The sequence below is a fragment of the Esox lucius genome, chromosome 20, assembly GCF_011004845.1.
Source record: "Esox lucius isolate fEsoLuc1 chromosome 20, fEsoLuc1.pri, whole genome shotgun sequence".
Classification (NCBI taxonomy): domain Eukaryota; kingdom Metazoa; phylum Chordata; class Actinopteri; order Esociformes; family Esocidae; genus Esox; species Esox lucius.
The window spans coordinates 9,385,263-9,398,181 of record NC_047588.1 but is presented as its reverse complement, the minus strand read 5'-3'; positions in this window follow the sequence as shown (position 1 = coordinate 9,398,181).

The window sequence follows — 12,919 nt, the reverse complement described above, 5'->3', positions numbered from 1 at the left end:
ATACAGTTAGGTCCAGAAATAATTGGACTCTGACACAAGTTTATTTTGTCTGTTTACCAAAATATATTAAAGTTACAGTTGAATAATGGGCTTAAACTACAGTCTCTCTGCTTAAAGTTGAGGGTATTCACATCCAAATTGGAGTAAGGATTTAGGAATTACAGCTCTTTAATATGTATCCCCCTTTTTTTCAAGTGACCAAAAGTAATTGAACAATTGACTCAAAAGCTGTTTCATGGACAGGTGTGGATTATTTCTTCAATTAAGCAGGTAAAAGGTCTGGAGTTGATTTCAGTTGTGGCATTCACATTTGGAAGCTGTTGTGAACCCCCACCATGCAGTCAAAGGAGCTGTCAATGCAAGCGAAACAGGCAATCCTTAGGCCGCAAAAAGAAAAACAATTATCCATCAGCGATAGCAGGAACAGTAGGAGTAGCCAATTCAACAGTTTGAGACATTCTGAGAAAAAAAAAGAATGCACTGGTGAGCTCTGCAACATGAATAGGCCAGGACGCCAACTGAAGACAACAGTGGTGCATGATCGTAGGATACTTTCAATAGTAAAGAAAAACTCCATCACATCCAGCCAAGTGAAGAATACTCCAGGAGGTAGGGATATCATTATCCAAGTTATATAGAGTGGTTCACCATAAAGTGCAAACCATTCATACGCCTCAAGAATAGAAAGGCCAGATTAGTCTTTGCCAAAAAAACGTTTAAAATAGCCAGCCCAGTTCTGGAACGGCATTCTTTGGAAAGATGAAACTAAGATCACCCTGTACCACAATGATGGGAAGAAAAGTACAGGGAAGGCTTGGAATGGCTCATGATCTGAATCATACCACATCATCTATAAAACACGGTGAAGTTCATGTGATGGCATAGGCAGGCATGGCTTCCAATGGCACTGCGTCACTAGTGTTGATTGATTTGACAGAAGACCGATGCAGATTGATGAATTCTGATGTGTATTGGGATAGATTGTCTGCTCAGATTCAGCCAAATTCAGCGAAGATGATTGGACGGTATTTCACTTTACAGATGGACAGTGACCCAAAACATACTGCGAAAGCAGCCCAGGAGCTTTTTGAAGGCAAAGAAGTGGAATATTCTGCAATGGCCAAGTCAATCACCTGATCTAAACCCGATAAAGCATGCATTTCACCTGCTGAAGTCAAAACTTGAGGCAGAAAGATGCAAGAACAAACAACAACTGAAGACAGCTACAGTAAAGGCCTGGCAAAGCATCACAAAGAGGGAAACCCAGCGATTTGTGATGTCCATGCGTTCCAGACTTCATGCAGTCATTGCCTGCAAAGGACTCTCAACAAAGTATTACAAATTTACTTTTTTTTTGTGATAGTGTTAATTTGTCCAATTGAGCCCCTGAAATAAGGGGACTGTGTATAAAAATAGATATTGTATGAAACTTTTGCAATTCCTAAACATTCATATAATACTTTTAAATTAAAACTGATAGTCTGCACTTCAGTTGCATCTTGATTGTTTAATTTAAAATCCATTGTGGTGGCGTACAGAGCCAAATGTATGAAAATTGTGACACTGTCCAAATATGTATTCAGGTTTCGGTGCAACATATCCATCCAGACAATGTCTTTTTCAGGGAAGGCCTTGGTTATTTCAGCAAGACAATACCAAACCACATTCTAAACATATTACAACAGAATGGCTCCATTGTAGAAGTGTCTGGATGCCAAACTGGCCTGCCTGCAGTCTAGACCTGTCACCCATTGAAAACATTTAGCGCATTATGAAATGAAAAGTACGACTAAGTAGACCTCAAACTGAACAAAGGAGAACAGCTGAAATCCTATATCAGGCAAGAATAGGAATACATGTCCCTTTCAAAACTACAGCAGTTGGTCTTGTCAGTTCCCAAACGCTTACACAGTATTGTTGTTAAAGGAAGAGGTGATGCAACACAGTGGTTAACGTGCCCCTGTCCCTACTTTTTTTTAAACTTGTTGCTGGCATCAAATTCAAAATGGACATGTATTTTTCCAAAAACAATACAATTTCTTAGTTTCAGTATTTGATATGTTGTCTTTGTCCTATTTTCAATTAAATACAGGGGTACATGATTTGCATATCATTGCATTCTGTTTTTATTCACATTTTACGCAACATACCGACATTCTGGAAATTGGGGTTGTATGAATCAATCTGTCTAAACTCATAGTTTCACTGTCTTTTTAAGTACTCCACTTTCGACCTCCGGTTGAGCAAGGTACTGCTACAGCAAGGCTTGCTTTAAGAAGCTGCCTGGATTAAAATGCTACCTATGGAGAAAAACAAATGTTGTAACAAAAATTAAAATGTATTGAAGCCAAATTGATTATTCTATTGGCTATGGTTTTTTTTTTACGAAACATCAGTATCTTACTTTTTATCACCTCTGCCAAACAAAGAAGCATACAGCCAGTTATGAACCAGCTTCATGAAGTGCAGTTTTTCTGGCAGTCAGCCTATGCCTGTTATTACAAAAAATATGTTATCAGTCAATCTGGGACACTTATGATAATGTAACGCCTCTTGTGGTTTGAATGCTATGTTTCCTCATTGGTAGGGAGGGCTGTTCTATATGACCTTGTGAAATAAGCTTTGGTGTAGCTGTACCTCACACTTCATGTTTGAGAGCTCAGTTCTTTGTCAAACAATGAGTTGGAGGGATTTGAGATCCTGTACACATTTTTGGTATTTGCCATTATTTGTCTTTTTGTTTAGCGGATAGAAGGGTTTAATCCACGAAAATGAAATTAATAGAACAGATGCATCATTCACTTAAACTGAGACTTATGTTGCATGTTTTCATTAAATCGCATCCATAAAATCCAGGTAAAAAAAAATTATAATTTGTCTCAAGGATTGGCCATGGTGGAAAGGAAGAGTTGTATCTGTCTCTGTGATTTCCTCAATGGATGTTGCTGGACAGTAGAGGTCACTCATCTCTTTTCAGAAAATCCCCATCAGGTTTAGCAGATTAAAACTAGAAATTTAATTTAACAAGCGGAAGGATATGCAAGCTAATAAGCAAACTACATACACATGCGTGACCAGAAACAAAAATTAATCCATTCTAATTTTGTTTCCGTTCTCAAGTACTTAGTCTTGTGGTGGCTTAACTAAACAAGTGAAAAAGGAAACCAAAATAGGCCGGTGCCATTCTGTGCCATATAGGGCCGACATGATCCACAGCCACTTACCCTCTTCTGGTTCAAGAAGTCAAATGACCAAATGGGTACATGGATCATTTTCCATTAATCCATTTCAACAACTTTGAATTGTTTTTTAATGGGTACAAATTTCTTCATTATTGGAAAACAAATGCAATCAGTTAGAATAGCTATATGGTGAAAAATGTAGGTGATTGCTATGTTAACTCTAACCCTATGGTTTAAATTAAAGTTTTTAACTGTAGGCCATTTGCAGATGGTAACAAAAAACACTAACAAGAATTGAAATAAATATGCGAACCTGGCTATTAGCAGAAAATGATTGAGAGAGCTACATTCTTTTCCTTTTGGATACATATTGTGAATGTTTGTTTATATTTTAAATGAAATGATTACAATGTGGTTAAAGTATAGATTATAAGCTAAGGGGTATTTGTATACATATACACTAGTCTTGGCTTGACTGGTGTTTCTAGTTTTTTGTCATCATTTGTGTTCACATAACAGACCATGTCTAGTCTTGATTCAAAGCATTGCATTTGCCTTTGTAGTCTGCTGTCGGGCTCTTAACATGAGGACCAAAGAGTTATCATTGAAAGTCAAGAAAGATATTATAAGGCTTACAATTCTGAAATACACCATAACATTATTACCGCTGATAGGCGAAGTGAATAACACTGATAATCTCGTTATCATGGCACCTGTCAGTGGGTGGGATATATTAGGCAGCAAGTGAACATTCTGTCTTCAAAGTTGATGTTTTAGAAGCAGGAAAAATGGGCAAGCGAAAGGATCTGAGCGACTTTGACAAGGGCCAAATTTTGATGGCTGACTGTGTCAGTGCATCTCCAAAACTGCAGCCCTTGTGGGTGTTCCCTGTTTGCAGTGGTCAGTACCTATCAAAAGTGGTCCAAGGAAGAAAAACCTGTGAACCGACAACAGGGTCATGGGCTGCCAAGGCTCATTGATGCAAGTGGGAAGCGAAGGCTGTCCCATGTGGTCCTATCCAACAGATGAGCTACTGTAGCTCAAATTGCTGAAAATGTTTATGCTGGTACTGACAGAAAGGTGTCAGATCACACAGTACATCACAGTTTGTGACGTATGTGGCTGCGTAGCTGCAGACCAGACAGAGTGCACATGCTGACACCCGTCCACTGCCGAAAGCACCTACGATAAGCACGTAAGCATCAGAACTGGACCACAGAGCAATGGTAGAAGGTGGCATCTGTGGGATGTGCTAGACAAACAGGTCCAAACCATGGAGGTCCACCTCGCAACTTACAGGACTGCTGCTAACGTCTTGGTGCCAGTTACCACAGCACACCTTCAGAGGTCTAGGTATTGTGGCCTTCAGCTCATCTGTATTGTTGGGTCTAGTGTATCTCATTTTTCTTTTGACAATACCCCATGGATTCTGATTGGGGTTCAGGTCAGGTGAGTTGGCAGGCCAATCAAGCACAGTAATACCATGGGCAGAAAACCAGTTACAAGTCATTTTGATGCATTTTGATGCAACTCCAGCCTCAGTCCACTCTTTGTGAAACTCCCCTAAGTTCTTGAATTGGTTTTGCTTGACAATCCTCTCAAGGCTGCCGTCATCCCTGTCACTTGTGCACCTTTTCCTACCACTCTTTTCCCTTCCAGTCAACTTTCCATGAATATGCTTTGATACAGCACTCTGCAAACAGCCAGGCCTTTCAGCAATTACCTTCTGTGACTTACCCTCCTTGTGGAAGGTGTCAATGAGTGTCTTCTGGACAAGTTTCAAGTCAGCAGTCTTCCCCATGATTGTAGTTGTCTGTACTGAAATAGCTGATTAGAGCTCTTCTCAGGTCGACATTCTTGTGTTGTAGATTTTTATAGTAATATTTTGAAATACTGGATATTTGATTTCCATGAGCTGTAAGCCATAATCATCAAGATTGAAACAAAAAAGACTTGACCTCAAATGTTTCACTTCACGTATAATGAATCTAGAATATATGAAGGTGTCACTTTTTGATTTGAATTACAGAAGAAGAAAGAAATCCCCAATGTTAAAACTTTCCGAGATGCATGTTCATTTTGTCCAAATGAGTGTTTTTGTGTGTGGAATGTATATGTTTGTGTTTCTGTGAGTGTTTGTGGAGTATATATGTTTGTGTTTCTGTAAGTGTGCATGTGGGGAGAGTCTAGAAACAATACTAAAGGGATAGTTGAAAAAGGAGATTTTATAGTCAAAAGTTCCTTTCTACCAGCAGTTTATGGGTTTGCTGGCTTGAGATCATTGACTATTGTCAGGGCTATCCTCTGACACTGCTGCTGGAGAGAGCTTGAAGGATAGCTTTGCCCCAGTAAAAATGTTGCTGTTTGCCCCAGAAAAGAAAGTGGCTTTTTGTCCCACATTGTAAAGTACATAATGAAGGAAAGTGGTGCAGTTGTCATACTAAGCAGTATCCATCGGTGTGTTTTAAAGTAAAGTTATTTTGTCTGAAGCCAAACGGAGGCTGATTGAAAAATATTTATTAAATTGTGTATAATGTATACAGCACTGTTTGAAAGTATGTGAATGGGATATTCTGATGTTCACCATAAAATCTTTATTTAATCAGAAGCAGTCTCTTAGCTGAAAACCGGTTTATATTTACCATTTCCATATATTAGTTCAGAAAAATGTATGTGTGTAGTAGAAAAACTAAATGAAAAAGAAATTAGTGCAGGATCAAGTGAAACCAGGGTTGCGTTCGTTAAATTAAATCAAGCAGGTAAGTAGAATCAAGCAAGTACCAAATGAACCAATCAAAGGAAGGATCTTCAGGAAAGAGTTTTGGTGGGACTTTGATAAATGGAGGCAAGAAACCTGGTGAGTTAGGTATTACCCATACAAGTGAAAAGAAAACACACCATGCAGATAGGAATGGAAATCTCAGAGGTTGAAGGTGGAGGGAAGAAGGTAGTGAATGGACATCAGTCTGGAGAAGTCCTTCTCAAAATTAAAGTGGACGCCAATCCAAAGTAATAAATTGGGCAAATACCAACCCAGACATAACATTTGCATGCCACCCATGCTGCATCACAGGCTACTATGCACGCCTCAACAATAAGAAGGACACTGAATCTAAATGGCATTCATGGGGGGGTTGCTACGAAGATGTCTCTTCTGTCAAAAAAGATGCCACGGACCACCTGGACAATGTTTAAGGTTCTGAAAGTCCATTTTCTGGACACGGGCCCATAATTGACCTTTTTGAACACAATCCAAACCACTATGTTTGGTATAAACCCAACACTGCCAACCACCAAAATAAAATTATTCCAACATTCAAGCATGGTGGTCGGAATGTCAAGATCTGGGGCAGCTTTTCCTCCCCTGGACCTGGTGGTCTGCACATGATTAAGGTTACTATAAATTCTGAGGTATACCAGGAGATTCTTGAACAGAACATGAAGCCATCAAAATCAAGCCTGTTTCCACAGGGGCAAAGCTAGGCATTGCCCCCCAGCAAGCAACACACAAGTGTTTTTAATAGCGCAGTTGGACCGCTGGTGGGCTGCTTTCATTACAATGCCTTCTAACAATATCCTGATCAGCGGCTCGGCGGCAGTTAGCCGCTTTAATGCACTAAACCCAGCGGGATGCCTCACGTCACAATATTAGGTTTTATTTATAATAATCCTTTATAATAATAATGCCTCACGTCACAATAATATCACAAATAACAATGAACCGAATATAATCCAAACAATGCATTTCAAATAGTGCAAGATGCATACAAAAAAACATGCATTATACAGCAAGCATACAAAATAAACATGTGCAAATTAATTGAAATAGTGCAAGAAAATGTGTCCAGCCTCAGATATAGTAAAATTACAGTATTTGAATGTGAAAAAGTACAAAATCAATATAATACAATACAAAATAAACAAGTGCTAAGGTGGCAATAATATGCACTCACCTAAAGGATTATTAGTAACACCATACTAATACTGTGTTTGACACCCTTTTGCCTTCAGAACTGCCTTAATTCTATGTGGCATTGATTCAACAAGGTGCTGAAAGCATTCTTTAGAAATGTTGGCCCATATTGATAGGATAGCATCTTGCAGTTGATGGAGATTTGTGGGATGCACATCCACAAAGCTCCCGTTCCACCACATCCCAAAGATGCTCTATTGTGTTGAGATCTGGTGACTGTGGGGGCCATTTCAGTACAGTGAACTCATTGTCATGTTCAAGAAACCAATTTGAAATGATTCGAGCTTTGTGACATGGTGCATTATCCTGCTGGAAGTAGCCATCAGAGGATGGGTACATGGTGGTCATAAAGGGATGGACATGGTCAGAAACAATGCTCAGGTAGGCCGTGGCATTTAAACCATGCCCAATTGGCACTAAGGGGCCTAAAGTGTGCCAAGAAAACCTCCCCCCCACCATTACACCACCACCACCAGCCTGCACAGTGGTAACATGGCATGTTCTCATTCTGTTTACACCAAATTCTGACTCTACTATCTGAATGTCTCAACAGAAATCGAGACTCATCAGACCAGGCAACATTCTTCCAGTCTTCAACTGTCCAATTTTGGTGAGCTTGTGCAAATTGTAGCCTCTTTTTCCTATTTGTAGTGGAGATGAGTGGTACCCGGTGGGGTCTTCTGCTGTTGTAGCCCATCCGCCTCAAGGTTGTGCATGTTGTGGCTTCACAAATGCTTTGCTGCATACCTCGCTTTTAACAAGTGGTTATTTCAGTCAAAGTTGTTCTTCTATCAGCTTGAATCAGTCGGCCCATTCTCCTCTTACCTCTAGCATCAACAAGGCATTTTCACCCACAGGACTGCCGCATACTGGATGTTTTTCCCTTTTCACACCATTCTTTGTAAACCCTAGAAATGGTTGTGCGTGAAAATCCCAGTAACTGAGCAGATTGTGAAATACTCAGACCGGCCCGTCTGGCACCAACAACCATGCCACGCTCAAAATTGCTTAAATCACCTTTCTTTCCCATTCTGACATTCAGTTTGGAGTTCAGGAGATTGTCTTGACCAGGACCACACCCATAAATGCATTGAAGCAACTGCCATGTGATTGGTTGATTAGATAATTGCATTAATGAGAAATTGAACAGGTGTCCCTAATAATCCATTAGGTGAGTGTACATGAAACCTAGCAGCAATCAATAGTTATTGAATATTATAGATACATTAGTGCAATAAGCTTATGAATGGTAGAATAGCAAATTACAACTACAGTCAGAATTAATAACATTCACACACAGCTTTATATATATTAAGAGGATAATGCAATCATTTACATAACACTGTACATAGAAGCAGTAAAAAAAAACTAAAGAGATTAGATTAGCAGCAATATTGGTTGTGCTGGAGATGTCATTCATATTCACGGCAGGTCCCTTGTATTGCTGCAACGTCTTCTCCCACCTGAACGATCAGCTGCCCCTTTCTAGTACCTGGGGACCTGGTTCTGGACAGCCTCGTCAGAGCCATCCCGGTTGGAAGGATTCTTCCTTATGGCTTCTGTAATACAGTAATCAGATATTGTACTTCAATGGTCTGACATGATTGAGAATTGCATGACATTCAAGACAAATTAAATGTTTCATGAAGACAACATGCTAGCACAACTATAGTCTTGTTTTTACCTGATTGTAGAGCTATCTGTTTATCAGAAGCTAAAAAGCTAAAAAGCACAATGAAATGTCAATATAGTAATAGTGAAATAAAACTAATTTCAGAAAGGCTGTGCAGTATTGCATTTTAGTAAAGGGCACATGTTCAGACAAATGCAGTTTCATGAAGACAAGATGCTAGCGTAAATATGGTCTTGTTTTTACCTGATTGTAGAACCAGCTGTGCCCTCAGCTCGACCTTCTCTTCAGTCAGCCGCTTGATCTTCTCCAAATGTTATGAAAATAAAGACAGGCAGTTAATTATTCAGTCCTAAATATCTGGTTATTTTACAATCTGAACTCAAATCGCAGTGTCCGCCAATATGTTCATTCATACCTTCATGTGCAGAGCTAAAACATCCCCCTACCTCCGCCTACTTGCCCTTCAAATTAAATTGAAATTGACAAATAAAATTGGATGCAACATTCTTTAATAACAAGTTAAGCATCTGGGTATAGTGAATGAACCCACACATATCTATGTAGCAGTCCTCCACATGGTGGCATGGAGTACCTCTCTGGCGCCTTGGAGTACGGTGCTTGCTCCATCCTAAAAATAAACATAAAAGTTTGTGAACAGGTAAATATGGTGAAACCAAGTAAACATTGCAGCAATTATGAGATCAACATGTAATTCACATACCTCCAGGGCTGCAATCCACAGGGTATTGTGGTGTAGATGTGAGTCCTTGGGGTGGTAGGGGCCCATGGTGGAAAGATCTTCGCACAATACACACATCCGGTCTCTCACGTGTCTAGGAAAAGTTCAGGTTTTGTAACCATTTACCCTGCAAAACATATTTTCATTACTAGTTTCAAATTATAACGTTTTCAAATTCACCTGCATGCTTGATGAGCTTATAAGGGACAGCCTCCCAGGTGTCTTAAGGTGGTGAACAACTTCTGGCAAACTTGTCATGGCTGAAGGACTTCCTGCTGGTGAAGCTGTGTGGTGGCCAGTAGCAAACTCTCCCTTTGAGCCACAGGAAGTTTCCCTTGTGCTGATGCAGGGTTTTATATATTAGACATTTCATTTTAGGTGTCACCAGCCCCACAACCTGCTCCTCAAAATAGGCTCAATCATGTATGCTCTGTTTGTGCCGCTTAAATGTTTGTTTGTGCTGCAACAGTTTTACATTTCCACTGGATAGCGCACTGGCTTTATTCTTTCCACTTTAGCTCTGTCACTATCGGTAAAATAGTTGCAAAAACAAACCTTTATCGGCACAAAAGGAGCACAAATGATTGAGCCTATTTTGAATTAATTTGACCTATATAAAATATGATTTAATATCTAAAAAATGATAGCAGCACAAACAATTTTACGGCACAAACCAGCACGAAAGATTAAGCCTATTTTGCCCTAGTTTTGCGCTGGATGGGGGATCATCTTTACACTGGTAAAAGACTTTTATGGATGAATTTGAAGTATTTGGGGGGCTGAGTGACCTCTGAGTTATCTATAAAATATTTTTTAGGACTAATATCAACAGTATTGTAGCAGCACAACTGGAGCAGAAGCGATTAATGGTATTTTACCTGTGTAAAGATGGTCCACCGCAAAACTAGGCTAAATCGTTCGTGCTGTTTTGTGCCGTAAATTGTTTTTGTGCTGCTATAATTTTTTAGATATTAAATAATATTTCATATAGGTCAAATACACTCAAAATAGGCCAAATCATTTGTGCTCCTTTTGTGCCAATAAAGGTTTGTTTTTGCGACTGCTTTCTTATCAATAGTGACAGAGCTATAGTGGAAAGAGAGTGCTATCCAGTGGGAATGTAGTACCTAAAACCATAGACATAATAAAGAGTAGACGCTGCATAGACCGCTACTGCCTACTGGCGCTGACGAGCCGTGGGGCCACCATCTTGGACCGGTCAGCCACTCCACTCAGTGTAATCTGTTTTGGCAGGTGAAATGAGCTGTCAGTGCATTTAATTAATCATACCTCAGTGAATACCTTACTGATTTTCAACTGGTTTTTTTTGCTGCCAAGGTCATACATGTAGCTATGATACAAGATACATGGTTTGGCATATATTAATATTCATAGTGGGCTTAACAGTAATAGAATATTCTGATATGATATAGTGACCAGACGTCCGAGATCAAAACTGGGAACATAATCCCCAAAAAGGGAGAAAAACAGGGGCATTTCCAGTTTGACTATCATTCTGATTGAAACATCAGAATGACTGTGGCAGTAAATAGTAGCAGTAAAGTAAGATATATATTATTATTATATTTTTTTTCTCTCTCCCTCTCTTTCATTTCGCAGCCCCCCTCCCAACATACACACACGGGTCCCAGTACTCTATCTAAAATAGTAGGATGAAATGAAAAGTGACAGTTTTTATTTAAACTGCACATAACTTTGTTGAAACTCCCTTGAAAAGTCTGCAAACTTAATGTAGCAATTTTCAAAACACAGTTACAAAGTGCTTTACAGAACCCAGAGGGAAAGAGATAAGGGTTAAGACAATCACAAACACAAAGACATAAAGTAAAGATAAACTTCACAATACACAATCTTGCAAACCCACTGTAAGGCAAAGGAGACCAAAATGTTGATTCCTGGAGACACACACCATGAGGCTAGAGTTCATGAAACACAAACAAACAGAGGCATTTACAGACCCACCAACACCTAAAGCAGTATTCACATATAATTTGACAGACCACTGTTTCCAGGCAGTTTTAAGCCATTGCTTTCAATTTCAGTGTTAATCTTGTCAGAATGATGACAAATATGACATAAAGATACTATGTGTGATGAGTAAGATTAAAGTACAGATATAAAGCTTAGAATTAGTTTTGAGATGCCGGAATTTAGGATTAAAATCTTGAATTGTCGTGGACCCACACACACGCACACACTCTAAAACCCCTGAAAGAGGACAGTTTTGCAGAGCTTCTTCCTCGTGCTCCCTTTCTGCAGTTCAAGAGAGGTGAGTTTGGTAATGTGATGCAGCCTTATTTTGAGAAACACAGACACAACCAATGACAACAAGTCAGAATGATGGTTGTCGGTGCCAAACTGTGTCTCCTCAATGTGTTCCCCAAGCAGAAAAACATCCTCCGCTCCAATCTCCTCCCGGACGATGTGTGTGACTGTCGACACCTCAGGAGCTTGCATTGGTGAAGCTTGGCGGATCACCCTCTCTGCAGCACTCAGCACCTTATTAAAATAATAATAATAAAAAATACATTATATTTATATAGCGCTTTACACAGTGCTCAAAGACACTTAACAAAACAGAGAAAATAAGAACAAAGCAACCTTAATATACAAAGATTAAAATAATTTTAAAAAACAAGATAATAAAATCAAACCTTCACTCTGCCTTGTGATGGAATCACTAGGCCGCCGTTGTTTTTCAGGGTTAGAAGGTGGTAGCTCTTGTCAAATGAAGATGGTACAGCATCTCAGACCAAGTTCGCACAGCACACATCACAGGACAGTTTTCGTAGAATCTGCCGGACTACAAACCCTGCTATGTAGACCAGAGCATTTTCCACCAGACCACCAAACCGAGTGGGGAGATAACTGTGGTCACACACAAGGGCCGAAATGTTGACGAATGTAGATTGACACAGGAGTAGGCTAGTTCACAGACATCCCAAGTCTCCCAGAAGTTCCGGGAGTCTCCCGCATATTGATAGCGGCTCCCTGGTGCCCGCAAATGAGTTAAAATATCCCGGAATTTAGAACGAGTGATCAAGGGCGCGCATGCGAGACAGAGACTGTGCTTCAAACCGTGTAGCGCGCGCTCGGCAGAGAGGGAGAGGGAGCGAGAGACCTTGCGTGTGTGTGTGCTAGTCTGCGTGTGTGCCTCATGAAGCGCATGTAATACAGAGAGCATCCTGATTGGCCTGTTTCGGTAAGTCAACCAATCAATTGTCAGTGTGGGCGGGCTTTTATCTCCTCTCGAGTCCCGAACTGAATACTCTGTCAGTTCAGTAGAGAAACAAGAGCGCATTGGCAGAGGGAGAGTTCCCCAAATAACGCTAATACAAGACACATTTTACGCAAGACTACACGAAAGTGTA